Genomic DNA, 13794 nt, shown 5'->3' on the forward strand with positions numbered 1-13794 from the left:
AGTGGTTCGTCCCACGCTGTAGCGAAGGGTTTGGTCCAAGTGGTCCCCATGATTTTTAATTCCTTACTAATTCGACTGCGCAACAGTTTAACGAACAATTCCTCCGTAGGACTAACCGTTCACTGATTAATGGTGCTTTTAGGACTAGAACTTTAAGGAATTCTAGTAATGGCCCAGCGGGCCGTTACAAGTGATTTGATCAATTAGTTCTTGACCATAGATATTACCATTGTCTGACTTTTGGGTGAACTTCTTCCAAAATTTTGTATAAAAATTCTATGAAGACAAGGAATATTTTGAGGGGAATGAAACTATGCTAACATTCCCTAATCAACTAATTTTGGTCCCAAAAATGCTTGATAATATTTCGGGATTTTTTTTAAAAAAATATTAGATTAATCTGTGGGTGGGTCGAAAGGAGGGGGTTACAATGAGGGTTAAGTTTTCATGATTAGGTCAAGTATCCTCCTTAGCTAAAATAGCGGACATTAATATGAATTCTGTCTCATTCCTATGAAAAACTCAAACCGAAAGGATAGAGAAAAAAACGAAAAGAAAAAGATTTTCGACATCTTTATGTTTAATTATCAACCTATCTTACTTTATGTATTGCTTTGCTTTATTATTTTAACGGAAAAGGGCCTAAAATACCCTCTAACTACTAGAATAGGTGCAAAAATACCCTCCATCCACCTTTGAGCCCCCAAATACCCATGTCATTCACCTTTGAGCTCCCAAATACCCCTGACATCCACTTATGGAGTCTAATATACCCTTATTTCTAACAGTCTCATGTTGATGCCCAATTTTGTCCATCCTTTTGTCCAATTTACATCGTTAAGCTTCTATTTTAATATTAATTATATTTTGTTTTATCACAACCTATAGTTAAATTTCTTGATGATCTCTATTACTAATATTATTATTATTAGTAGTATTACTATTACTATTACTATTATTATTATTATTATTATTATTATTATTATTATTATTACTATTACTATTACTGTTACTATTACTATTACTTCCCTCTACTTTTATTATCATTATGAAAATCGAGAAAATCTATTTGAAATTACTATATTCCCCAAATAAACCAAATAAATTTTTTTCACCCATTTCCTAAAGTTTCTACCCAGCCCATAATACTTTTCCAACTAAAAATCCCCAAAGGCATCAGGTTACCCCCAAAACCAAATATCCATAACTCATTGTTATTTACTCAAAATTCCTAAGACCCCGTCATCTCTAAATTTCCTTAAAATCAAACATTCTACGATTCTCGTCGAAATTCCCCGGCTACAAAATCCCTTTCTTTGTGCCTTTTATATTCTTTCATTTATTCTAGTTTGATTTTGTCTTCTCTTCTCTTTTCAATTCCACTTTCTTTCCTTAATTCACTCACCTTAGTTTCTTACTAGTAATCATAAAAATCATAGTTTAATATCCTCCTTAATTGCGAAATCGAAACTTTCCTCTTTTCATCTAATATGCCAAGAACAAAATGACAGAAGTTTGGACCCGAATCTATTCGAAAAATCCGTCCAAGTTCAAGATTATTATTAATAATAATAATAATAATAATAGTAATAATAAAAGTAATAATAGTAATAGAGATCATCAAGAAATTTGACTACAAGTTGTGATAAAAAAAAATATAATTAATAATCTAATAAAATAGAAGCTTAACGATGTAAATTGGACGAAAGAATGGACAAAATTGGATGTCAACATGGGGCTGTTAGAAAATAAAGGTATATTAGACCCCATAGGTGGATGGCAGGAGTATTTGGGGGCTCAAAGGTGGATGACAGGGGTATTTGGGGGCTCAAAGGTGGATGGAGGGTATTTTTGCACCAATTCTAATAGTTCAAAAGGTATTTTAGGCCCTTGTCCGTTATTTTAAAGTTATATATCTATAAGTTCTCTTACCTCATATTCTAAGATCTTTGTTTAAATTCGTTATATTTCAAATCATGATATGGATATAAATCTCTTTAGAACCCTAAATTAAGGACCTTCTTTTTTAAAAAAAAAAATCACGGTCAATGGTGACCGCACTGACTATTTTTTATTAGCTAATGAAATAAGAGTTCAACAAACACAAAGCAAAAAACAAAAACAAAGATATATCTAGAAGCAAAAAAAGGAAAGTGCAGTGACGATCTCTCTCCTTAGCTCCAAAGCTTTCCAATCCAAGTTCCATATGAAATTTGTTGGTTTTCATCCCAAATCGAAGGTACCCGTTCTTAATTTGAAGTTTTTTCTTCCATTTCTTTCCTTTCCATCGCCGATTTAATGTTTTTTGCTCTTGAGATCTGAAATGATGGTAAGGGTGCTGCTGCAATTTGTACTTGTTCAACCCAAATCGAAGAAGTATGCATCTTAATCATTGATTTCTCAAAGGTATGACTCTTGTTTCTTCCTGTTGGTGCTTTCCTTTTCTCGACCTGTGGCTAAATGTGATGCGTAGATGGGTCACTTGTGTTGAAAGTATGCTAAGATCGAGAGGTTCTTGAGCAACGGAATGAGCACCTACAAGTGCTAATACCACGCGTTTCTCAATTGCCCATCGACTCAGTATACTCTCAAATATATGTGTTTTCCAGTCTAGTCGATTAAAAGGTCTGTCCTTGTAGCACTTGTGATTTTCCTGAAGCTGTTGTTGTCTGGATATGGTTCTGCTGCTCTTTTTGTTGTACAACTTGTGAATGCATTTGACTTGTTGTTGTTTGCCTGTGGATTTGTTGTTGTTTTCCCGATTATCTGCATACTGTTGTGACTTCAGTGTTAGTCCCCATTGATGTTCCTTCTTTAGCTGCTCTGTATAATTAACACCTATAGAATTATATTTTACACTTATGCTTGAGGGAAAAGTTCTCCCTTGTTCCAGATCTGCTATCAATTTCGTCTTCATCGTGTGTATTTCACTATTTTTCTGCCCAATTGAATGAGTACCCAAGGATACTAATACCACACATTAGGCAGTTAATAGTGAATACACCATGATTAGGTGACCTGCAAAACAGAAAAACATGTTAGTGAAAAAACATATCAACCTTCTTCCATTCCAAAGAATGTGAGAAATTGATCATTCAACAAAATCCCTCTTCTCTACTCAGCTTTCCTCTCCTGATTCCTTAGCTCCTCCATCAACTTCTTCATTTTTTACAGGTCCTTATTTTTAAGTATGGTGTGTCACTCTTGTCACTGTTAATCAACTTTCTTCCCCAAGTCTCCATCTCCAGAAAATTATGAGCATGCAATCCCCTTTGTCCAGAGCCAAGTTTGCTAGATAGTCAGCCAATTTATTTCCTTCTCTGAACACATGGCTAATCATAATTGTTCTCTGTCCCATTATACTCCAGATTTCCGCCACAATGTTGATAATTTGCCAAGGACTCTTCCATTTCCTCTCAATTATATTCTTCATAAGCATAGAATCAGTCTCCAATATCATATTAGGAATCTGCTTCCTCTCCATGAATTTTAGAGCTTGTAAGATAGCCTCTGCTTCTGCTTGTGTATTGGAATAGCTCCCCCGTTTCATCTCTTGGGCTTGTGCGTATACCAAATCACCATTAGCATCCCTCAGACAAAAACTCCATGAGCTTAATCCTGGATTACCTCTAGAAGCACCATCAGTATTACATTTAGTACATCCTATATCTAGGGTTTCCACATTACCTTAGTAACCTTCAAACTAGGAGAATATGCATGTAGAGCTCTAATCAAATCCAACCAATTATATGGGGCATATTTGAAATTTTTCTTCCTAGCTTTCATGAATAAAATTAAAGTATGTATGATCTGGTACTTCAATTTATTCACTGACATCTTCCCTCCATGTAATATGGTATTTCTCCTTTTCCACAACTAGCATACTATAATTGATGGGACAACCTGATAAACCTTCTTTATATGTTGATTTTCTGCTGCTTCCCACCATGCTGATAGAACCTGAGTAAGATGTAATCCTGTGATGTTAATACCAGCAGGACCACTGAAATGTTTCCAAATTATTTGTGCCACATTAGACTGTAGGAAAACATGAGAAATGGTCTCTTTGCAATAGGTCTCACAACAAGTACATCTTGAGGCAAATTGAAAACCCCATTTCTTCAAAATACCATCCAATGGTAGCTTGGTTTTCCACAACCTCCATACAAAGAAACTAATTTTAGTAGGCAGCCCTTTAATCCACATATAGTCATATATTACACTAGGTTTATTTCTCTGCCTCCTCAATTGGTAAGCTGAGCTTACTGAGAAAGTGCCCTAGTGTCCAGTTTCCAATACGCTGTATCCGGTGCATCTTCCCATGTAGGTGGCTTTATATTATGATGAATGTGGTTTTCCAGTTCCTCAGGTACTAATTCTCTTATCTTGTCTTCAATCCATCTTCCTTCCTCATGAACCTCATTCACCAGTATTACAGTGTTATCATATTGATAATTGGCTGGCAATATATGGTGTAAATCTCTTTTTCCAGTCCAAGTATCGAACCAGAAATAAGAGTTCCCTTGTTTAAGTTGCCACCATATTTCATGCTCCGTCCCATCTCTACAATGTAGTATTTTTTTCCACACATAAGTCCCCCTCTTCCATTGAGCCAGTACTGCATTGAATTTCTTCAAATATTTGTTGCTCATATAGGTCCTCGACAGAGATTGCTTTGTTCTAAAGGTCCACCAAAGTTTAGCAAATAACGTTTTAGACATATCCTGCAAGCATTTGAACCCCATTCCTCCTTCCTCTTTAGGGTGATATAGAGTAGTCCAAGAAGCTTAATGTTTGCTTGAATTTCCTACAGAGTTACTCCAGAAGAATTTAGCCAACATCCTATGAATGTGTGCAAAAACCCCTGATGGAGGGTCACATGCTGATAATAAGTGTGTAGGCATAGTATGAAGGACATGACTGATAAGAGTAGTTCTTCCTCCTATAGAAAGCAATTTTCCAATCCATAAACTCAACCTATTCTGAATCTTGTCCGTAATTTCCTTGAAATGTGGTATCCTTCTCCTTCCATAATAATTGGTACCCCCAAATATGTAAATGGGAATTCTTTTATGGGAATATTTGTACTCTCAACCACCCTATTAGCTACTGCCTGAGGTACTGTTTCATGCAAATAAACAACACTTTTCTCCTTGTTGGCCTTTTGGCCACTAATCTTCTCATAGTCTGTCAATGTATCCATAACCATCTTCAAGCTTTGTGGCTGTGCCGATGTGAATATGATGATATCATCTGCATATGCCAAGTGGTTAATATATGGGCTCCATTTTGGCATGTCAAATCCCACATATCCATCTTTTTGATGTAATGCATTTAAAGCCTTGGACATGCATTCTGTAGTAATGATAAATAAGGTAGGAGAAACAGGATCTCAACCTCACCCTTATGATATTTGAAGCCTTATCAGGGCTCCACATTAACATGATTAAAAGCATTATTTACCCCGTTAATATGATTCCAGATTTAGAGTTTCTGGCCAGCAGCATGTATTGTAGCACTGGAACTTTCCCCACCACATATCTAGGACTCCCCTTGGGAGCTAGTCACAGATTAATGGAGATTTTGAATGTGGTCATTGAAAAGTTTGAGAAAAGATTGGCCTCTTGGCAACAACAATACCTTTCTCTTGGTGGCAAAGTAACACTCATCAATAGCGTCTTGGATAATATTACTACTTACTTCATGTCTCTGTTCCCAATACCATCAGAGGTACAATATCAACTTGACAAACTAAGGACGACTTTTTTATGGGAAGGTAATAGCGAAAATCACAAGTATCATCTAGTCGAGTGGGACAAAGTAACTCTTCCAAAACATCTAGGTGCTCTTGGTATAAAGGATTTAGCATTACACAACAAATGTATGTTAATGAAGTGGCACTGGAGGTTTAACCAAGATGATGATGGTCTTTGGAAGGAGATTATCTAAGCTAAATATGGTAGCACTAGCCATTGGTGCTCCAACCCAATCTTAACTCCTTATGGAACTGGTTTATGGAAAGATATCAGAAGATTGTGGGATGAGTTCTTTCTCAACACTTCCTTCCAAGTGGGAAATGGGGCTCATCTTCTATTCTGGAAAGACAAATGGCTTGGCTCTATTACTCTTAAGGATGCTTTTCCCAGGCTGTTCCCTATAACAACTAACCCAGATTCAACAATTGCTCAGAACTGGGAGGACAACTCATGGCATTTGCACCTAAGGAGACACCTAAATGACTGGGAAATAGAGGACATGATAGCATTGATTGGGTGTCTACAGAACAGTCCAGTTCTCACTCAGAGAAATGACAGACTTAAGTGGGGCAGTAACAAGGACGATTCTTATTCTGTCAAAGAAGGCTACCTGCTTCTGACCTCCAACAAGGACCTGATTGATCAATGGCCTTGGAAGTTGATTTGGAAAATCAATTTGCCGCCTAAAGTCTCCTGTTTTTGCTGGGTCGCTCTAAAAAGGGCTTATTTAACTCTGGACAACCTCATGAAAAGGAAATTTCATCTCGCTAATAGATGTTACATGTGCCATTGCACCTCGGAAATCATTAACCACATATTCTTACACTGTCCAGTTGCTACAGATGTGTGGAATATGTTCCTCACTATGTTTGGTTTGCAATGGGTTATACCTCACACTGTCAGGGAAGTTTTTGTCTGTTGGAGTTCTTGGAAAGTTGGGAAGGCCATCAGAAGAATCTGGTCTATGGTCCCTGCTTGCATTTTGTGGTGCTTATGGTTGAAAAGGAACCAAAGATGTTTTCATGGTATTTTAACTGTCAGCTCAAATCTCAAGGCCAGATGCCTGACTACTCTTTTTAGCTGGATTAATTTTACCCCTGCATATAACCCAAACTCTTTTTTGGATTTTATTAGCTCCTTAGTCTTATGATAGATTCTTGGATTTGTCAGCTCTCTAGACTTATGATAGGTTTTTTGTTATCTTTGTATGAGCTGATATTTCCTCCTCTTTTGTAACTATGCATCCCCTTGATGCCTTTGTGATTATAAAACACTCAACATCATAAAAAAAAAAAAAAAGTATCTCTACTCCATTTAGACAATACTTTACTTAGATTCTTCAGCTTGCTATGAAATATGTAAAAAGGGTTTGCTCCATGATATCTTGTCCAATTATTTTCCACAACCTCCAGGAAAGTAGGATATTCAGTCCAGAAGTTTAAAAATTTGAATGATTTCTTTATAACCCTAGTATCTTCTGAACAAGTGATCAACAAAGGAGAGTGATCAGATCCTTGTTTAATAAGATGTTCCACCTCAAAATTAGGGTATATGTCATGTAGCCATTGATTATCTAGACATCTGTCAAGTCTTTTGAAAATACAATGCTCATCCGATCTTCCATTCCACCACGTGTATATGCTGCCTTTGAAACCCATATCTGTAAGTTGACAAATGTTGATACATTGGTCAAAATTCTCAACTTCCACAAAAGCCACCTCTAAACCCCCATATTTCTCTGATTCATCCACTATCACATTGAAATCTCCACCTACAAGCCAAGGAGAATTAACGCTTGTAGATATATGGTATAGATCATTCCATAGTATCACCCTTGTGGATCTATCAGTGCTAGCATATATCAATGTGATGATAAATTCCTAGCCTCCATCAATTTTTGTCATCCGGACTGACAACAGTTGTTCAGTATCCATTTGCACTTCTACCTGATATCCTTCATTAACAAACACCCAAATTTTACCATTAATGTTGTGCCAGGCAGTTGTCATTCCCACTCATAGTCTATACATCTCAATATGTCTTTTATGGTGAAATGGTTCCATTAATGCAATAAAATTGAAACTTTTCTGTCTGTTTAACACAGTGTTATCAAAGGTGCGCTTAAGCCCTAAAGCGAGGCTCAAAATATGTTGAGCGCTTTGCCTCACTTTATGTGCGCTTCAGTGTCGTCATCAAGGCTCTAAGACATACTTTTCCTTGCCAATGAGCCTCTCTTGATGAGGTGACACTAGATGATTGATATTTCACTTTATCGTAATATTTTTACAATTTCTTTGTCCATATATTTGTTATTCATGATTATTATTATTAATCTTGGACTAAACATATATATTTGTATTATTGTACCACTGCGCTTTTTTTCATTAAAGCGCACGCTTTATTTGCGCTTTGCGCTTAAAGCCCCAGCTGACCTTAAAGCTTTTTTGCGCTTTTCGCTTTTGATAACACTGGTTTAACATCACTACCCTTTCAAAGGCTTATTGAGTGTTAACAGATCTCATATTCCATATAAGTGCACCATTCATTGAGAACCTTTGGATTTAGAGGCAGATTTCCTTGTTTGTACACCCCCAATAAGTGATAGGGGCACACTATTTTCTCTGGTTTGCTCCTTCACTTCCTTTTTGGCTTTTGCACCATGTTTTAGTGATCTGTCACCCTTGATCAGTGCCTGTTTCATATGTTGTGAAATATTCTGATCATCTATCTCATCATCATCACTAATGTCTATTTCTTTGATATTGCCCTTTTGTTGTTGTTGTTGTTGTTGTTGTTGTTGTTGTTGTTGTTGTTGTTGTTTTCCTCCTTGTTCAAAAGTTTTAGCTATCAAAATGTGTGTTTTCTTTTGTATGCTTCCTTGTCTGTTCTCTGAATTTTTTGTGTTATTGATTTCACAATCTTTCATGTTGTCCCTAGATTCATCTCCAGCATTTCTGATTATAACAACATCCACTTTCTCTCCATCCTTATCTCCAACTGAAGATGAGGTAAGTCATTGATACGCTCAAATTACACCTATTAATGGCGTAAATCGGACGTTGTCAAATATAGTAACCCAAACAAGATTGGGGTCGAATCCCACAGGGAATATGGAGAGAAAAAGGTACTAATTACATGCGATACTAGTCATTAAAGGCTTTAATCCTATTCCGAATAGTTTGAAAAGAGATTTGGTTTGTATTAGCTATTTTGAAGTATTTGGAATTTTTTTGGATTGGGAGAACCAAAGTTGTGTCCCCGCGATGATTAGATGTTATGCTATGGGTATCAATATGATATATTTCTAATGGGACGGGGTTTTGTATGCACTTTCTAATATTTTCCAATAGTTAGAAAGTATTTCTTTTCATGATTTTCCCAAATGCAGAAAAGTTGTAAATAAGATCGATTAAATATGCCAAGTAGAACTCATTTTATCCCTAAGCGAGTTCATTAAACGAGGGTTAGCGCCCCGAGTCCTTGTTATATTATTTCAAATCACACCCTAGTTCATCTTTCCAAATAAACTAGGGTTTGTGCATGAGCAAGTGTTTGCAACCACTAACGAACAATGAATGCGAGAAATAATAAAACACATCACAACCCATTATATATATATACAATATTAGACACCCATTACATAGTACCCATCATTTGGGTCCACAACTTTGATTAAAGAAACTACTCACACATTATGGTCTCAAAAGTAGTAAGCAATAAATGAGACATAAAGCTTACAAAGTGTGATAAACATGATCAAAAAATGGAATCTTGTTGTCTTCACTAAGCTCCAAAAGGGGAGTATTCAATGCTCACCCACCAATGAAACTTTGTTCACGTGGTTAAAAATAAAATTGGCTGCTAAAAAAAACCTAAAATGTTCTTTAAATAGGCTCCAAAAAACGCACAGTAGCGACTGACAAAATTGCCCCCGATAGCAAGATCGACAGACCGTCGATCGTTCGACGATCCGTTGATTTCTCCGTCCTTTGTATCTTCAGCAATGTGATCCATTCGACGGTGTCGTCAACCAGTTCGACGCTCCGTCGAGTGTTCCGTCTTTCTCTCTTTTTGTTGACAGATCTTGATTGACGACACAAACGACGAAGCGTCGATCAGTTCGATGCTTCGTCGATGTCTCCGTCTTTTGTCGTCTTCAACTTTGTCATCACTGTAAAATCGAGCTTATTGACGTTTCGAAGGACGGTCCGTCGGCTGATCGATGGAACGTCGATTCTTCATTTCTGGCCAATTTTCCCTTGTTCTTTGTTTTTTCTTTTGGGTCATTGTTTTCCTAAAACACAACAAAAACATATTAACAAGAACCAGACTTACTTGAAAACAACCAAATTCATAGTAAAAAGGCGTCGAATGTGCCACAAATCCGCGGCACATCAACACCCCAACTTAGGATCTTTGCTTGTCTTCAAGCAAGTCAGACAAAACAACCACAAAATAAAACTACAACTATGCTAAAAATAAAGTAAAGGTGACTACAATGGTGCTTGCTCATCACTATCGGCATGTGCATTTTTCAAATCAACTCCCTCTTTCATCATTCCCAAACAGGGTTCTTTCAAAAAAAACTTATTAGAATTGACCATGACGCTTCAATCGATGACATCACATTATTAGAAGCATTTATGCGTGCGAGTATTCACCATTATACCCTCACTTATATTAGAGAATGTCCGACACACAATTTTACAATAAGAATTGGGACAAGGATGGATTAGAATAGAAAGCACTCGCGCTCACAAAAAAGTTCATGATTTACAAGTGCAGATACCATATGCTTGCCTCTAATTTCAGTGCCTAACACTTTCGGATGGTTCAGTTGTGATCACTATAGGACTTGTTCTTGGGTTGTAATGTAGGCTCGGGGACGGATAGGATACTCATTTAGGAATTAGTGACTCATCCTCCTCGACACTACAGATTGTGACCTTTCTTCTCATGCTCATCCTATTCATTCTTCAACTCATGACTAAGATGTGATTTTACTCTTACTAGAATTTACAAACTTTTATGAGACAATATTATTATTATTTTAAATCTATATATATATATATATATATACCACCCCCAGCTTAGGCGATTTTCCTTTTTTCTCTAGTAGTGTCAAGGAGGGAACGGGTGCAAAGATGGAATGAATTCATGAAGTGGGGAAAAGGTTTGTTACGGCTAATCAAGAGAAAAAGTCAAAGGCTCAACGTGGGAACTAGTGATATTTATATAGAACGGTTTTTGGGCTTTTTAAGGTTGACGTGACTATTTAGAAGGAAAACCTATGATCACTTCACAACCAACTATCCTAAGCAATATAGCACGACCTACCAGGCAAGTTCTAGATCCATATATGCTAACAATGAACACAAGAATTTCTCACACTCACAATGGCATAAGGATTTGAACACTCAATTCATACACACTCTAATATCTATGATGTCACAAAAAGAACCATACATGTCAATTCATTACAACTTAAGATACTCAATAAACTTTCGGAGGGGTCAATTTCAAATCAATCCATTTTCAAGTTCACAAATATCCTTTTTCATTCAAAATTCATGCCATAAGTTCAAAATGCAACAACCATGAAAGTCACAATTACTTTAAACAAGATTTAACACATATATACGCTACAAGGTACATCAGGATACCCTACCCCTAGCAAAAAGAGGATGCATTGTCCCCAATGCATCAAAAATCATACCATCACCCCATGGTGGAGGGGCCGACCTGAGATGCTCTAATCCTGCTGTTGCTGCTGAGGTGTCTCCTCCGCAGCAGTGCGAATGGGATCCCTCTCTACTGCTGGCTCAGTGGACTGAAGAGGTGGAGTTGACTGGCTCTGTGGCTGCAGGTCCTGAGGAGCTATCGTAATCGGCCTGACTGGTGCTGGAAGATGCACCGGTGAACCTCATGTCCAGGCGCGATCGCCGAATACCATCCTGAAGCTCAGGGTCTTCATCCTCATTATCCTCCTCATCATCCTCATCATCAGCCAATGTGACAGGCTTCTTTCTCTTGCGACTTTCCCTAGGCTCATCCTCAGTCACCAAGTCAACTACTCTGATCAAATCTGAAATGCTGGCGACCGGTGCAGGTGGTGTCGGGTCATCCACAATAACCTGCTCTCTTGTCCGAAGGGCCATAATCTCAGCTCGGAGCTGGTCAAGCTCAGTCTTCAAATCTCCCAAAGTACCACACTCATTCTTCTTCTCAATAGTGAGTATCCACATCTCTAAACTGTCAAGTCGCGCATTTACCCTAGCGTGATGCCTTTCCATAGCCTCCTGAAGAGGCACTAACTTTGGTGCAATCTCCTTCCGGACAAACCTACCCAACTGCTGTAATATCCGAGTCACCTGCTGATCAGCACGCTCTGCCTTGATGGAAAACTCTCTAAAGTTGGCTCTGTTGAGGACAAACAGATCCTCGGAAGCCGATACTGCGGCTGACGGAGGAATAGGAGATGCAGATGGGACAGCAGGCCGAGGTGGCGTCTCTGAAGAAGGGGTGGCATCAGCTACAGATGGTGTGGAGGCCTCTGTTGTGGACAGTCCTTCCCTGTGGTACTGAATCCATCACATGCTCAGTCTGCTCACCCATGAGATTTAGCACTGAAGTACTGGTGCCCTGAGATGTACGGAGGGTCTCATCCCTACTCTGTGTGATGTCGCACACCTTTGTTGTGGGGAGAGTAGCTACAAATGTATCAATATGCCTCACCTGGGCCAACCTACACAACTGCGTGATAAGGCACAGGAATATCAAGGCTGTCGCCTCCTGTGGTACGCGTGCCCGAATGACTCTACTGATCAGATCACCCAAGTTCATTGGGTACCTGGATAGCATGGCAGCCACAACCACTGCTCTGTCCGGCGTGACTATGTTATCTGCTCCCGTGGGCAGAACCCGATATATGACGAAATTCCACCAAAATTTAGCTTCTAAGCTGATATCCGCCTTATAGATTTTGGCAGCCAAGTGTCTCACCCATAGGGTCTGGTCCGCCGGCCCTCTAGCCATCACTATCGCAAACCATTCCCTTACAGATTGTTCAGCCCTTCTTTCAAACTTATCATCATATTCCACTATGGTTGGTGCCACGAAGTCAACACCAAAATAAAACCTGTTAATTGTGCGGGCTGAGATGTCAACATGGACACCCCGAACATACACTGTGTCTAATGGAGGGGTGGCTTTCAAAGCTCTCTTGTTCTTGTGCAGCTGCTCGAGCATCACTCTGTAGGTAGCATAGAATTCCCGAACCATGGTCAAGCAATAATCCCCTGGAGGCTGTGTGAATGCCTCAAGATGATAGTGCTGGATGAGATCAGTAATTCGAGGGTAGCTCTCTAAGCCGCTCATACTGATTTGTTCTTCTTCTTGAATATTTCTCCTCGGATTACCCCCGCTGACTGTAGTGGCCCTTTTTATATAGTACTTTCGGCACCCCCTCATAGGAGAATCCGATTGCAGCTATCTCCATCTTTTGCAGCCGCAGCCGCTCTTGTTCCTCATCTGAATTTCGCTCAGGAGCGGCTGGTTGCTCTGTTGCTGCATCGCTAGAATCAGCGGATGTGGAGGATGAAGTCCCTTCTGCAGACTGAGAGGAGAGTAAGGTGGGTGATTCAGCTTGGGGAGTGATGGTCTGTGCCCTCAATCTAGTCGTTGGGACCACCGCTTGACGTTCAGAGTCGGAGGGTTCATCCCTAAGAGTAAGGGTTGTTTGTCCCCGACCTCGGCCGTTTTTGGGACCACCACCCCGCTTGACTGGGTTCTTTGGAGGCATACCTGAGAAAAGAACACCCTTCGTTGTTAAGGCAACCATAGAAATATAACAGAACCAGACAAAAGTGCAAAATATGCGATAATGTTAAAGCTGCCAGCGGTCCGTCGACTTGCTACAAGAGTCGTCGAACAGATCGACGGAGCGTCGAAGTGTTCGTCGAATTGATCGACGAGCCGTCGATCTCATCGTCGATCTCTTATTAGCCACTGGAATTTTCGACTGAAAGACGGTGGGAAA

General features: G+C 39.0%; 1 long non-coding RNA gene across 1 annotated transcript in view; it reads left to right on the plus strand.

Moving 5' to 3' along the window:
• The first annotated feature begins 2101 nt into the window (after nt 1-2101).
• Nucleotides 2102-13794, plus strand: part of LOC132605166 (uncharacterized) — a 36000-nt gene continuing 24307 nt past the window's right edge. The window contains exon 1 of the long non-coding RNA XR_009569070.1: nt 2102-2406. This is a non-coding gene — a long non-coding RNA (uncharacterized LOC132605166). The remainder of the gene's footprint in view (nt 2407-13794) is intronic.

This window comes from Lycium barbarum, chromosome 8 (assembly GCF_019175385.1).
Source record: "Lycium barbarum isolate Lr01 chromosome 8, ASM1917538v2, whole genome shotgun sequence".
Classification (NCBI taxonomy): domain Eukaryota; kingdom Viridiplantae; phylum Streptophyta; class Magnoliopsida; order Solanales; family Solanaceae; genus Lycium; species Lycium barbarum.